The following is a 14,316-nucleotide window of genomic DNA, read 5'->3' as shown; positions in this document are numbered from 1 at the left end:
CTTTAAAAAGGTTTCAGTTATTTGTCATAAATGGACAATTCTGTATTCGGAACCATGCCGGAGATATTCCGGGTTGTACTGGGGTCAAGAGGGTACCAAATTCTGGAAATGGGATTATTTTTTTATTTATTGCAGCTACAACACAAGTTTTTATGTAAAACGTGAGATAATGGTCGATTATCATCATTTCAACATAATTTGAAAAAGTGAACCGTTCCGGAACATCGTAGCCGGCTCCGCCAGGGCCAGTTTGGGGACATTTCTGTTTCATGTCCAAAACATACCGTGCGACGTCTCAATCTTCATGAATTCGGGAGAACATGTCAATAAAGGAAGAATAAACTAAATTTCAACAGATTTGGCCACTCCAGAGCACCTGGCACAGGTTCCGCCAGGGCCTCTTTGAGGACATTTCCATTTTTTGTTGGAAACATACCGTGCGACGTATCAAACTTCGTGATAATTCGAGAGAACATGTCAATAAAAGAAGAAAACTCCGGTACCAACAGATGTGGCCACTCCAGATCCTGGCACAGGTTCCACGAGGGCTTATTTGGGGACATTTCCGTTTTATGTCCAAAACATACCGTGCGACGTCTCAATCTTCATAAATTCGGAGGAACATGTCCATAAAGGAAGAATAAACTAAATATCCATAGATGTGGCCACTCCACAGCACCTGACACAGATTCCATCAGGGCATCTTTGAGGACATTGCCGTTTTTGTCAGAAACATACCGTGCGACGTATCAATCTTCGTGAATTCGATAGAACATGTCAATAAAAGAAGAAAAAGCTCGGTACGAACAGATGTGGCCACTCCAGATCTCCAGGCACAGGTTCCACGAGGGCTTCTTGGGGAACATTTCCATTTTATGTCCAAAAACATAGCGTGCGATATCTCAATCTTATTGAATTTTAAATAACTTAACATTAAATGAAAACCCAACTAACATTCACTCATTTAACAAACACCATTATGGCAGTTTTATCCAGCATCATGTTTTATAACATTTTAATAATTTCCATGGCCAACCTTTGTTAAAGCATTGTTCACACAAATGTCGTTGGATACCAACTTTATTTTTCAGCTTTAAAAACGTTTTACAAGCATTTAGTTCAGCTTTTATACGGCTGGTCTAAACATAATTAGACTAATAAAACAAAAAAATATTTTTCTGGGCACTTTATAAATGTAGTGTGCACTATTATTACGATAGTATAAACAATCTTATTTGAAAATCGCCTGTATACTGGATTCGAACTCGAGACCTTCCAATCGTCAGCGGTATGCCTTGCCATCTGGGCCATCCTAGAATTGATGTTTATACCGTCCAGTGCAAAATATAAACTTCTCATAGCTGAATATTGACCATGTTCGAGCTTCTATTCGACAACGTCTAATCAACACATGGTACGCTAATCTACAACTGAACAAGTATATTATTCAGCTGCTGTTTAGTGCTGATCCAAGCTGAGTTCAGTCGGCTATTTTTAGCGCACAGTGAGAAAATTTATGTCGATGTTGGTCAAAATAATGTTTATTTACACAAAATAAAAACAGTCTGAAATGATTAATCTAATTTCATAAGTTTTAGTTTGTTCAAAAATGATTAATTAACTTAAATACTTTTATAAATTATAGTTTGATTATTTTTTTATGTGTATTTCTAATAAACCTATTACATATGCATTTAAGTAAAAGTTCTCTGTATGAATATATTTGAATCATTTTAGTCCTCAGAACCCACCTGAATAGAAAAATATTCGAATATCTTGATGCGATTTTTATTTTCGGAAATGGCCAAGTAAATCATTTTTCTTAGAGCGCAGTATTTATTCAGTTGTGAAGAAATATCATTTCAAATGTAGCTGGCTATAGAAATTTATTTAATCAATTGGGTCCTAAAATGTTTATTGAAATCTTGTTTTTATTTAATGACACGAAAGAGCATGTTATCGCAACTACTTTAGCAACTTTTCCCGCTCAAATAACGGCTACATCATATTTAAACTTTAATTTAAAAATTGGGTCTATAAATGAACCTTGACACTTTTGATCACGTTCGCTTAATCGACAAAAAACACCACAGGGCTTTTAGTTTTAACACTGGGGTTGTTTCGGAAGGGACACGGAAAGCAAAATACACCCAAAATTTGAGTTTAAGCCAAGGACTGTGGCAAAATCTAAAGAAATGTTTTTTGGACTTTAACAAAAGAAAAACATTTGAAAATTGAGTAAACATGTGTTTTTGGCCTAAACTTAAGCGTTTGGCATTAAAATTGGGACAGGCCTTTAGGACCCTATTCTGTCAAAGAAATTTCCATTTTTCTTGTACGGAAAAACATCCCGAGCAAGCGAAAAAAGCTAAGCAATAGAAAATATAATATGGATAGCTAAAAGTGATATTAACTTGATAGATATATGATATAAAATATCTATAAATAGCTATTTACCAATAGCTGCGAGCTATTCATTAGATCTGCGTACATCAAATTTTTCATAGGCTTAGAAGTTCTAGGAACAAAATTTTGATATTGTCTTCAGATATTTTATCTCTTATGTCAATCAAATCAATATCACGCTTTGTTTGTCAGTACTTTGCTCCTACTCGGAATACTTAGCTTAAATGTTTATTTTTGTTTTTCACAATAATTCTGCATTTCTGGAGACTGACCATGTTTATTTTCTGAACAGCTATTTCAAAAGTTTTAAGAAAGCATAATTTATGAGTTTTGAAATGCATTCGGAACTCAACACGAATTTCGGATAATTTCGGATATTTTGTCCATTTTATGAAATTTAGCTATAGTGTGATCGCTTTTACAAGGCTTATTTATTGCTGAACAACGTGTTTGTTAATCGTCATTTTGGCCTCTATTGGATCAACTGTTCTTATAATATACTGAAGCTGAATTAGGGTTTTATAAGATACTTATTCAGCTCTTATTCATGCTTATGTTAAACATGTGGGAATAGCTGAAGTGCGACGCAAGTAAAACGTTAGTTCGTCTTCTGAATATCCTTTTATACATTTACATTTGTTTAGTGGAATATTGGCTTTTTAATTGGGGGAAACATGTCTTGTTCAGCTCATTTGTAGAACAATCTTGACTAGTCGAATGAGAATCTTTGGAAACGTTTAATAAGTGGCGATTCAACTTTTGTTCGTTCTAATGCATAACGTTGAACATTGATCTAAGTTTGTGTTAAAAAAGCACCTTCTTAGCTCTTTATAGAGCAAATTTTTTATTCAGCTGCCATTACCATTATTGAACAATTATTAAACATGCATGCTTGTTTGTGGCTCTGAATTGTTAGTTGGGAAATAACACGGTAATAAAAGATTTGGCCACTCCAGAGCTTCTGGCACGAGTTCCATAAGGGCTTCTTTGAGGATATTTCTGCCTTTGTCTCAATCTTTGTGAATTGTAAAAAAATCATGCCAATACAAGAAGAATCCTTATTAACATGTGATGTGGCCAGTCCATAGTTCCACACAGGTTCCACCAGGGCCTCCTTGGAGATATTTCTGTTTTATATCCATAACAAACCGTGTAACGTGTCAAACTTCGTGAATTTGAAAGAACATGTCAATTAATGAAGTATGAACTAGGAATCAACTAATCAGGTTACTCCTAAGCACCTGGTACTGGTTCCGTCAAGGCCTCTTAGGGGACATTTCAGTTCCATGTCCAAAACCTATTGTGCAACGCCTCAATCTTCATGAATTCGACAGAACATGTCAATTAATGAGGCATAGATCCTGTGTTTCCACTCCTGAGCATCACGTACAGGTTCCAATAAGGCCTATTTTATGACATTACCATTATTTGAAGGAAAAAAATATGTCTATAAATGAAGAATGACCTCGTTACCAACAGATCTGGCTACTCCAGAACACAAGGAATAGGTTTCGCCGAAAACCGTTTTTGATAATTTTCCGTTATTTGAAAGACATGATGTGCCACGGATAAAGTATAATGAAAATTCTGAAAAGTATTCAAATAAATGTAGGATAAAATACATACAAACTGATGTGGCTTCGCTTCACTGATGCAGTCTTAGGCAGGATCTCTCTGAACAGCTGTTTTCCACGATTTTTGGAAAACCTGTTATGCAGATCTTTATAAATACGCCAGGAATGCACTGTGCAACTAGTTAAAACTCAGCAGAAAGCTAAGAAGAAAACTAACAAGGAATCCACTAGAATTTTGTTTCCAACATCATCAGAAAGCCATCAAGAATCCAAAAAAGGTTTTGGCTTGAATGTTATCAAGAATCTATTGTTAATTTCGAAGAAAATTTTCTATTAATAACTCAGGATTCTCAATAAATTTGATGATAAAAACTTAAAAGGAATTTGCTTTGCAACTCCTCATGAATACACCATAATAACAGTTTTATGACTTATGAAATCCCTTTGGCTTACTGACGTTTGGCATATTTACTGCCAATAATTGTTTTAACAGTATAAAAAAAACAACCTATTGCCCGTTTAAAGAATAGTAAATTCGACCAAACGTCGGTTCCGTCAATCGTACCGCTTTTTCATGAATGGAATATACTGGGTGTCACCGTGACTAAAGCAGCTTGTTGAAGCGCTCATCGTCATCGCCACCGCAAAGCTCATCGGGTGAGGAGGATTTCAGTAAACCCGTCAAAATGTGTCTGTGTTACTCGAATTCAACAATTCAATCGGCCCTTTGAGTGCCAACAAATGTGTATACTAAAGAGTTATTTGTGTAATTATTTTTAATGTGTTTACCACATACTTGCTATAATCTCATAATTCATCTCGTAGCATCATACAATATCTGATTAGTTATGATATTGTCAATAGGACAATTTGAGGACGCTGCTGCAGTGCTGTTGGAATGCAATATATTTTCTATTGTTAAGGAATGATTCAAATATTACGTAACTACGTATTACGGCAATATACTGGGTGTCAATTGAAAATCTAAAATGTTGGGATTGTCACGAAATTTTGTTAAATTTTGAACGCTAATAACTCAGCCATTTATCGATAGATTTTCGATATTTTCCTACCAATCAGTCGGAAATTTATACAAAATTTTACTCAAATGAAGAAAATTATTGGTTTTTGACGATAAACTATAGAAAATTGGGTGTTACTTGAATCTAACAGCTAAATCGGCCCTTTTCATGAATAATTGAGAATACGGCAAATTGAATTTTACGGTAGCGATGACGATATCGATGACTGGGGCACTTCTCCGAACGAAGAGCTCCTCGCTGTTCTTAAATGCACAAACCATTACATTCAGAATTATAACTAAAGGAAGGTTGCAATTAGTTGACTCAAATTCAAATGCAACAAATCACATGGCGTAGTTAACGTCATGCGGTCGTGTCTTGCACACGTCCTCTGATGTCCACATGCTCTGATTTTTTCTTCTCAAGATCCCTAATATTCCTAGAAATTATTTCTGGCTGTGTCACTGCATCATATAAATGAAACAACGAAAAAAGATAATATTTCAGTTCATTTATCGCCGATTTTTTTTTAAGTGATTCGATTATCCGAAGAGAAAAAAAAATCGATACTACGGATAATCGAGTCCGACCTGTACATGTAAAAATCACTCAAATGACCCTAACAAAACCAGACCCTGAATAAATAAAGGACGTCACATTCATGTTTTATTGTTAAATTGTGTGAAGGATACTGAGTTCTATAGATTTCACATTTAAATCGTTTGGCCTCAAGCGTTTTATTACTCGTATTTATTTATTAAATTATAAGTCTTATAACTTTACCACAGACAAACAGACATAACACTGATGAATCGCCAATCGATCACGCTTTAAACAGTGATTTCAAAGTCCCTATTGTATGACTTACAACCAGAGGCACGCGTATCGTTTTCCTTTGTGTTTGACGTTTCACACTAGCGTCTCCTGCCTTGTTACACATAAATGTATTTTGTTTAACATTCACAAAATAACGGCTTTGTGAAATAGGCGTTGGAATTTGATGGAAATTGTTCTAAGTGTTACGTCTGTTATAGTCGAATGTCATCCGGTATCTTTGATCCTTCAGTAACTGGAACTGGAGGCTTTGAGTCTGATGTGTTTTGTGATGATGCCATAGATCCAAAAACCAATCCGTCTTGCCTACAATTGTAATAAAAAAAAATGAAAATTAAAGGATATTCTCCTCAGTATATTTAGCATATTGAACTATTTTCTGATGAATGAAGAAAGGTTTTACGTTACCGTTGTATAGATAGAAAAAACCTATGGAAAACATATATTTCGGTTCACTTTTACTACTCATTAGGACACGAGCTCAAACCAAAAACTAAAAGAGATGATTAACTAACTTAATGTGTAAGATTTTTATTGTATGCTGTTGTAGCTGATTTGATGTTTCTGTTATACCGTGACCTGCTCTAATTTCGTGTATTGCCGAATACCGTTTAATTATGTCGATTTTTTTGCATATTATTATTTTTTTCTAAATTACTGTAACAATCTTCAGCATGTTAAATAATATTTAGAAAGCCATAACAGGTTTGAATTAAAGTTGCACACACAAACAAAATTATTTTAGAATGCAATTACATGGTGTCAACACACGGTATTAGGGCATAGTTCCTAATTCCGTTTGTTAGTTATAATTGCAAAATAGCAGAGAAAATTTTATGTTTTATTCCTCGCATCAATAATACAAACCTCTGAACGATGTTTTTTTTACGATGAACTTAGTTTGTTCAATTGAGAGATATTTCAAAATGTCACCAGGCATTCAGAGACAGATGCACGATATTTGAAACAATGGTATGTTTAACAACAGCAACTGTAATTATGGTTGAACATTTGAAAATAGTGTAAATCATATCTTTATGTGAAATATATAAAACGGTCTACGAGTATTTTTTTATGATATTGAAGTTGCTGTGACTATGTGAGCTTTTATCATTCTTACCCATTCTGTGCAAAGACTCGATGATATGCGATATTCACGAATAGCACAATCACAATCAGAATAATGGAGCTGAACCAACTCATCGCTGCTCTTCCTCGCGTGGTGTTTCTCAATCAACTGGTTAGATAGAAATGACTGAATATGGCTTGGTTCTGCAGTATTTCATTCAAATGGTAGAAAACTATTTTTGCCGTGCGGCATAATTGGAGCAATTGTGATTAGTTTTTTTTTGTTGATGACTATCAGCTACATACATTGATAGGCTTTCAGCAGGTGAAAAACCCTATGAACTCTCTTATATACTAATTTTGTAATTATGGATTCATTTTCTCCCTTAAATATGCCCAACTTGAACAATTATCTAGAATGATACTTGGAAGGTTTTCCGAGATAAATGCATGCCAAATAAATGCAGAAATGTACGTAATGTGCAGAAGAATACTAAATTATGGAATACAATCAACTCCCCATTGGTCGATGTTCCATATCGCGACATCGAGTAATAAAACCATAGTAAACATTGTCTATACAAGCGTGTACGGGGGTTGTCCAAAAACTAAGTGGTTTAAGTTTTTGGATTTTCAGGCCTCTATGATGATTCTACCCATTACCCATCCCATTACCCTGAACGCCATCAACTCGAACGCCATTACCCCGAATTCCAAAACCCCGAATGACCCATCACCCCGAATGACATTACCCCGAATTCCAATATCGTGGGGGAAATGTCATCAATATCATCATGTCATGATAATTGTAAATTCTGTGAAATTGCATTCGAGGTGATGACATTCGGGGTAATGGGGTAGAATTCTGAATTACTATATTATCGAACTTGAATGAACCTGAAATTTTCCTCTGGCAGTCTAGCCTTTCGAAATCCATGATTCAAAATATTCAATCTGTGAAAAATTGAAAAACAAAACGAATTACCTATCGAGAAAATAGATTTGTGTACCAGCTGTTCGGTAATTCAAGATTAGTCATTTTTAGTATTATTCAGTGGCTCACAAAATAGACACCTTAACTTTTATATTGCAATTTTGTTTCACGGAACAAGCCAAAATTATATTTTATAGTATAGATCAATAACATCGGAAAGCAAATGGGATCATCCCTTAACAAATATTTTAACAGAATGAACCAAGATATCTTGAAGATACCCTGGAATAAATTTGTTCTAACAAAGTTTATATACATATACTGCAATATGAGATACTAACTAGGGAATAGCAAGCAAAATGTGAAAAATTTTATTTAAAAATATGCCTTGTTATAATAAAATAAAAATTTCTGGACAACGTGCGTGTCAAAAGTAGTGATATCAGAACGACTCATGTGGCTGGAAATTTAGGAACATAATAAAAACATGTCGTAACTATGCATGCTTCTATGGACTAATGCACGTGTTTACTTATTTGACCTTTGAGCGGTGCCATATTCCATATTAATTTGTAAAGTAGTTAGCGTTAGCGTAGTTAAGGTATTCTTCGTAGATTAGTTACTAACATCATTCATGTTTCAAATAATCTCATCCCGACTGCTTTCAGGAATAAGGTAGGGGGGGGTACATCTTGTTCCAATCTTTAACCAGATATTGAAAAGCATGAATATCGCTATTCCCGGCCACGCCTTTTTCTATCGTTACTTGGGATAGTGGAAGGATACTTAATGAGAGGCCACCGACTCAGCGGCACCCTCATAAGTGCTACGGAGTTGGAAGGTGGGGGGAAATATAAGGTCAGGATTCGTCTTCAAAGCTGGTAATAAACCAAGAGCATTTTTTGTTTAAATGTTTTTAATTTAATCTTTTGAATGCCGGCAATCAACAGAGAAAACGGTATTGTATTTATTTTATGAATAGTATTTTACTGTCGATTGTACTGTAATAATAAATATCTATTGCCGTTACAAATCAAATCCGATTCCTCCAGGGTCATCGGGTTGAAAAAAAAAAACAAACTCGTTTAACACGAATTATTCAAGCCGCAGGTAAAAAAAAATGACGGCCAACGGTACGGAACTCTAGAATAGTTGTTAAAAGGGAAAGCGACCCGGATAAAAAATACAATACAAAAACAATATAACGTATTGAAACAGTACCATTCAATATATTGGAAATACAATACAGTATATTATAAAATGACAATACAATCACAGTACAATATATTGTTTTGAACAGTTCACTGTATGGTATATGAGATTTTTGCAATATAATGTATGGGTGGTTAAGTATCGTAACAATACAAATATAGATATTTTCTCATACAAACATTTTGAAAATACAATACGATATATTGTGCATGTATTGTCTAGATAAGCAATTCGTGTATTGTTGTACAATACAAAAACAATTCAACAAACTGTATCATGGTTGCATTCATCGTTACAGCTAATGTCAAGTGACTTCTAAAAAACTACTTATTTTTACTTTTTTGATATTTTCCACCCAACATTTCTTGCTTTTTGAACTTTTTTTGTTTATTTCTTTCAGCAAAGCTTTATAGAAAAAAGCAACAGTTGTTTTACGCGAAAATAGGAATTTGACCAAAATTGTAAGGTATAAAACCAATTAAAAACAATACAATGTTCTGTTACAATATATTATATTGTTTTTGAATTGTATATCCAAACATGAATAATATTGCTTCGACATTCAATTACAATACGCTGTATTGTATCCAATACGTTATATTGTACATTAATGGTTTATTCCATTCACTGAATATTACGTTTTTATCCGGGGAGCTTGAACTAAACACCAGAGGGCAACAAAACCAATAAGCGTCAATTGCGACCCGTAAGTGGAAAACGCACTGATCGTTTCGGACGTAATCGAGCACATTTGCAGGTTAAAGCACCGGTTTTGGCCAGCCTAAGAGAAAATATCAATAAAAATTATATGGAAAGCCCTATTTATACTACAAATATGTCGAATGAAAGCGTTCAATCCATATTATGTATTTAAAATATCGGAACTGAGCTGAAACCAGTTTTTCGCTTTGAAAATCTTGTTGGTCAATATAGGCCACCAGAATCAGTTTCGTCCATAGATTTAGTTTCAATTCCTAAATTGGCCAATCACATTGATTTCTTACGAGAGTGGCCAAATAAGGTGTATGGGAGTTAGTGTGGCGCTGCATTCTTACGATTTTTGTGAACACAGCGCACTATTTCACGCTCGGGGACCGACTAAAACATAATAAAATAGTTGTAACCAACTCAGTTATTGGGTCACCAAGTGGCTCGGTAGCTTAGTTGGTAAAGCGCTCGTCTAGCATACAAGAGTCCTGGGTTCAAATCCCAGCCGAGCACGTGGATTTTTGACGTTGGATAACGTCTTACGGCAACATATGGGGGTACAATTCAGAAAAACGAAAAATTGAGCATGTAACGAAAAATGGTCAGGTTTTGACCGCTAATAACTCAGTCATTTATCGATAGATTTTCAATATTTATCCATGAATCGATTGGAAATTTATCTACGCGTCGATTCAAATGGAGGACACCATTGATTATTAGCAACAAACTATTGGAATATCGTAAAACGTTGACCCCTTTCTTATCTAACCAATCACGTTCAAGCACATTTTTCGGTTCCGCTTCCCACTATAAAAGCGCACCGCACCCTGCTTCTTCCCTCATTCTTCTTTTTGCCGTCAGACTGTGAACACGGTCGGCGAGCAAATTTCGAGAGTCATTCGCGTCCTCAGTTCAGTTTTCAATAGGACGCGAATACAACACGCATTAGAACCGAACAACCACGCATTTAGGAGCCGCAGCAACTGAAGCCGCTCATTTGAGTGCACCAGCCAGCAATCGTTTTCGGCCAGAAATCGTCGCTACCAGCCAGTGCTCCTCTGTCATTGCCATGCGGGAGGCTAGCGCGGTCATTCTGGTTCATTAGATCGAGCGGCACAGGCGTCACCGTCCGTGTAATATTCCCTAATTTGTACGAGATGGCTGAAGAAAATCGACCACAGCCGCTTGTTGAAGCGCACATCGTCATCCGCACTGCAAATCTCATCGGGCGAGGAGGATTGCAACCAGTGCGCCGTCAAAGTGTGTCTGTGTTACGCAAATTCAACAATTCAATCGGCACTTTTCAGAGCCAACAAATGTGTTTTAAAGAGTTGATTGTGTAATATTCTTTAATTTGTTCGAGATGGCTGAAGAAAATCGACCAAAGCCGCCAAAATGTGTCCGTGTTACGCAAATTCAACAATTCAATCGGCCCTTTCCGGAGCCAACAAATGTGTTTTAAAGAGTTATGTGTATAATATTCCCTAATGTGTTTACCACATACTTGCTATAATCTCTTAATTCATCACATAGCATCATACAATAATTGATTTATTACGAATAATTGACAATACGGCAATTTGGAGCTGTTTTCGAGGATGCTGCTGCAGTGCCGTCGGGTTGCAATAACAGCATAATGCTAATCTGTACATCCCTTACCCAGACATCAGTTTCATATAGCCTATTTCCCAGATAAGAAAACGAAGAATATGAAAGGAGGAGCATCATCTGCTATTCTAAGGGTATAAAGCATCCCTCCTTCGTTGAACCTGGTTTCATTCTGTTTTCGCTTTCGAGCTGGTAAGAGCTCCTCCAAACCTGCTCAGCTCCTCGCCACCAGAGGCAAGCTGTTGTACGAGATGGCTGAAGAAAATCGACCAAAGCCGCTTGTTGAAGCGCACATCGTCATCCGCACCGCAAATCTCATCGGGCGAGGAGGATTGAAACCAGTGCGCCGTCAAAATGTGTCCGTGTTACGCAAATTCAACAATTCAATCGGCCCTTTTCAGAGCCAACAAATGTGTTTTAAAGAGTTGATTGTGTAATATTCCCTAATTTGTTCGTGATGGCTGAATAAAATCGACGAAAGCCGCTTGTTGAAGCGCACATCGTCATCCCCACCGCAAATCTCATCAGGCGAGGTGGATTGAAACCAGTGCGCCGTCAAAATGTGTCCGTGTTACGCAAATTCAACAATTCAATCGGCCCTTTTGAGAGCCAACAAATGTGTTTTAAAGAGTTATTTGTATAATATTCCCTAATGTGTTTACCACATACTTGCTATAATCTCTTAATTCATCTCATAGCATCATATAATAATTGATTTATTACGAATAATTGACAATACGGCAATTTGAAGCTGTTTCCGAGGATGCTGCTGCAGTGCCGTCGAGTTGCAATAACAGCATAATGCTAATCTTGTACATCCCTTACCCAGACATCAGTTTCATATAGCCTATTTCCCAGATAAGAAAACGAAGAATATGAAAGGAGGAGCATCATCTGCTATTCTAAGGGTATAAAGCATCCCTCCTTCGTTGAACCTGGTTTCATTCTGTTTTCGCTTTCGAGCTGGTAAGAGCTTCTCCAAACCTGCTCAGCTCCTCGCTACCAGAGGCAAGCTGTTGTACGAGATGGCTGAAGAAAATCGACCAAAGCCGCTTGTTGAAGCGCACATCGTCATGCGCATCGCAAATCTCATCAGGCGAGGAGGATTGAAACCAGTGCGCCGTCAAAATGTGTCCGTGTTACGCAAATTCAACAATTCAATCGGCCCTTTTGAGAGCCAACAAATGTGTTTTAAAGAGTTATTTGTATAATATTCCCTAATGTGTTTACCACATACTTGCTATAATCTCTTAATTCATCTCATTCCATCATACAATAATTGATTAATTACGAATAATTGACAATACGGCAATTTAAGGCTGTTTCCGAGGACGCAGCGTAGTTAACGTCATGCAATCGGGTCTTGTACATAGCCCCCTTTGATTTTTGTATAGAAATAAAAATAAATTAAAATATAAATTGCATGGCGCGTGAGAAATCTGAAACCCCCTCTCCCCATGAACCTTTATGTTATAAATGGATGGCCCCTAAGGATATTATTTCCATCTATTAAATGTAAGGACTAAAGAATATGATTATCTCTGGGATTATTCATAAGGAACGGTCGCATTTCCCAAGTGATACATTTCATTCATCATTTTCTTGTCAATTATCGCAGTCATGAACATTGATTAGTTGCGAGTTTGGTGATGCATTCCCTATTACGGATATCATTTTCATACTACAAACAGATCACCCAAAACTCTTTCTCTGTTTATTTGGAGAGCAAAAGTTACCGCCCATGCTTCTTCTTCCATCGACCGGTTCTATCGGTGTTGAAGTGAATAACACTCAATATCCATAATAGATCAGAATTGACATGCAACAAATAGTTTGAAAATTGATTAGATTTTTAGATTTCTAGGTAAATCTTTCATAAGTTCGTGACGGTCCTAAATCAGGAAATAGAAGAAGCTAACGTTATCCAACGTCAACTTGGCGGTCGTATCTCGGAAACAACCTCTTACTTTTTTCATAATTTCACCCATAATTTGTCCATCTTTACCACGCGTAATGAGTTAATTAATTTAATAACCATGCGGATTGGATTACCGAACAGCTCAATATAAGTGTCAGTTTATATTAGAGTGTACTGCCTCTCTGTAGTAGTCATGTCGTCACTTGAGTGAGAACGACACGTTGATAGCCTTCCCACATCTTTACTCTTCCACAATACAGTTGTTGTGGAAGCGATGTAGGTACGATAGGCAAACAGTTTCAACACTAAATAAATCGCACTCGCTCGCTCCGCGTGTGTAGGAACAAGAGATGGATGGATATTGGTTATGAAAGGGGTCCGCGTGGTCTGTAGGGATTTGAATTCTAAACTTGTAACCAACTCAGTTATTGGGTCACCAAGTGGCTCGGTAGCTTAGTTGGTAAAGCGCTCGTCTAGCATACAAGAGTCCTGGGTTCAAATCCCAGCCGAGCACGTGGATTTTTTTCATAATTTCACCCATAATTTGTCCATCTTTACCACGCGTAATGAGTTAATTAATTTAATAACCATGCGGATTGGATTACCGAACAGCTCAATATAAGTGTCAGTTTATATTAGAGTGTACTGCCTCTCTGTAGTAGTCATGTCGTCACTTGAGTGAGAACGACACGTTGATAGCCTTCCCACATCTTTACTCTTCCACAATACAGTTGTTGTGGAAGCGATGTAGGTACGATAGGCAAACAGTTTCAACACTAAATATTGTTAGTGCAGGCAAAACCTAGAACGAATACAAACTTCGCTCAACTATTTCACGCGACTAAAACGTCGCTGGACTCTGGCGACCTTTTCATGTTAGTGCTTGAGCGACACAGGCTATTTCAATGCGTCGCTGGAGCACTAAACTGCAAAGCGCTCGCCAGTCCAGCGACGCGAAAGTTGAGCGACATTGTAGCGATTACTCGGATGCACAATAAATCGCACTCGCTCGCTCCGCGTGTGTAGGAACAA

At 36.7% G+C, this 14,316-nt stretch overlaps 1 protein-coding gene across 4 annotated transcripts in view; it reads left to right on the top strand.

Moving 5' to 3' along the window:
* Positions 1-14,316, top strand: part of LOC5566138 (golgin subfamily A member 6-like protein 22) — a 165,230-nt gene that overhangs the window by 26,720 nt on the left and 124,194 nt on the right. The gene's annotated exons all lie outside the window — the stretch shown is intronic.

The sequence above is a fragment of the Aedes aegypti genome, chromosome 2 (genome assembly GCF_002204515.2).
Source record: "Aedes aegypti strain LVP_AGWG chromosome 2, AaegL5.0 Primary Assembly, whole genome shotgun sequence".
Taxonomy (NCBI): domain Eukaryota; kingdom Metazoa; phylum Arthropoda; class Insecta; order Diptera; family Culicidae; genus Aedes; species Aedes aegypti.
This window is presented reverse-complemented; position numbering and strand designations above follow the sequence as displayed.